This window comes from Diceros bicornis, chromosome 28 (assembly GCF_020826845.1).
Source record: "Diceros bicornis minor isolate mBicDic1 chromosome 28, mDicBic1.mat.cur, whole genome shotgun sequence".
NCBI lineage: Eukaryota > Metazoa > Chordata > Mammalia > Perissodactyla > Rhinocerotidae > Diceros > Diceros bicornis.
Genome location: NC_080767.1, coordinates 8,301,617 through 8,303,890, shown reverse-complemented (window position 1 = coordinate 8,303,890; position 2,274 = coordinate 8,301,617).

The following is a 2,274-nucleotide window of genomic DNA, read 5'->3' as shown; positions in this document are numbered from 1 at the left end:
CCACGTTCTTCATTGGGAGTTCATGTTGCTTCAAGTACACAGCACCGAGGCCTGGCCGGGGCCTTGCTCATGTCCCGTCTCTTCCATAACTTTCTTGTGGTAGTTGGCTGGTCCCCGATTGACTATCTCCAGTGATGGGGAGTTCACTACTTCTCAAGATCACTCACTACGTTCTTGCTTATGTGGAAACAAACCCTGCCTCCCCACTGTTCCTATCCAAGATAGTATTATGTAGCTTTTGGCATCTTTGTGATCATCCTTGAGCAACACTGAAGCCGCTTATGGTCCCCTACTAACTTTCAGAGATTTCAGGGACCCGCCCTTGCCTACTGCCTCGTCTCTTCATTTCTGCAGTTCCACTTTGTCAAGGAGCAGGGGACAGTGATGTCAGCCTAGTGGAGGCACAGCCTAGCAGAGGACACACAGAGGTGGCCCTGCACAGCCAGGGACTGGTGGGCAGGAGTCTGTACGAGGAGGAGGGGGCAGCCTGCCCAGGAAGCCAGGCTGCATACAAGGAGGAGTAAGCATGGGTGGGGGCCCAGGGCTGAGTCCACTATGTCCTGCTCAGAAGCCTTGCATGGCTCCCCGTTGCCTACAGAGCAAAGTCCAAACTCAGCAGACTTTTAAGCCCTTGCTTCCTTCCTCACCACCTTCCAAAACCCTTCCTCTCCCTGTGGCCATTCCCTGCCACACCATTACCTGCTAGTCTCTGGACACTCTGGGCACTCCCCAAGCCTAGGCCCCAAATCCCATGATGCCTGCCTCAGTCACCTGTCAACCTGCAAGGCTGAACTAAAGTGCCACCTCCTCCAGGAGGCCTTCCCTGGCCACACCTCCTCTCCCATCCCCACTCCCATGGCTCCCATGACTCCTGGAAAACCTCTCAGCGACAAGAGATTTTCACATATTGAGGTATGTGGGGTAACTTCTGGTTCAAAACTGATTCGGCATGAACTAAAGAAACCTGACTTAGGGCCCATCTCACACACCGTACACCTGCTTTAACCATACAAGAATGCGCTCTTAAGAAGGCATACTTGCCCTCCTCTACCCTATCGGTAACACCTGTGTTAGTCCCTTTCCCGACATCAGGGCCCTGTTGACCTGCTAATTTGGAACTCAGTACCTCTTTGAAACTTGGATGAATACGTATCCTGGGTGTGTTTAATATATGTTCTTTGTTCTAAAAAGGTTTAAGACTATATTGAAAACCATGTTTCTCCAGAATGCTTTCTTCCTTTGTGGAAACTGTCTTCCCAGGTCATAATCTTCAATTTGGCTCAAGTAAAACTCACCTCTCTCTCTTCCATCTATAGAATGGTTATTGGTTATTTTTCATCAGCATCAGCAATTCACACACGCAGGGTGCTGTTTGTGGAAGTCCCTGTGCCAGACAGGCCGTGAACTCGGACAGGGACGCCTGCTGCCTCACGGTGGGCCCCGTACTGCCCCTTACCTGGCAGGCGCTCATGTCTTCTAGACCTGAGATTCCCAGCCTGAATGGGCCAGCACTGTGCCTGGATATGGAGCCTCCAGCCCTCGGGCAGCCCGGCCAGCATGAGGTGGCCAGTGGCTACCGGTGCAGGCAGCCCCATGGGTGATCACGCCTGTCACACAAGCTGTCATCCTCTCTGCATGCCCTGGTGGGAAGCACGTTCTAGACACTGGCCCTCCTTCACAGTTCTCTCCAACACATCACACAGTCCTCTACACAGAAGACAGAGGTTAGACCCGTGACCTCAGCGGCTCTTCCAGCCCTGCGCCTCACTGATTCCTGCCCTCTTGAGACATCCAGCTGAGGTGTACAGAGCAGCCTGGGCCCTCCTAACATCCAGTCTGACAGGCCTGGCGGCAACTGACTGGTTCCATGCTGGAACCACCCACTGCAGATTCTCAGCTAGAGCCAGGCCAGGCCCTGCCCCCATCCCTTCCAGACTCACGTGCTGTGTCCAGGCCCCGGAGCACATCCCTCTACCACCATACTACATCTCTTCTTGTAGAAGCTCTCAGATATTTACTTAAATGTCACCTGCCCTGCTGCTGCAGAGAAAAGGCCATGGAGTCAGAAGTTTTGATTGTCTACCCAAGATGTGTTTATAGGGAGAAATGAGGAGTAAATACCAGCCAGAAATTGATACCATCACACTTCAGTTCTCAGCACATCAATTTTACGGGTTCTCTTTCTCTCTCACATGAGTACAACCCAGGATTCCCATCCCACACCACCCTACCCACACATACAAACACGAGTGCCTTTCCAGAAACTGTTTGGGG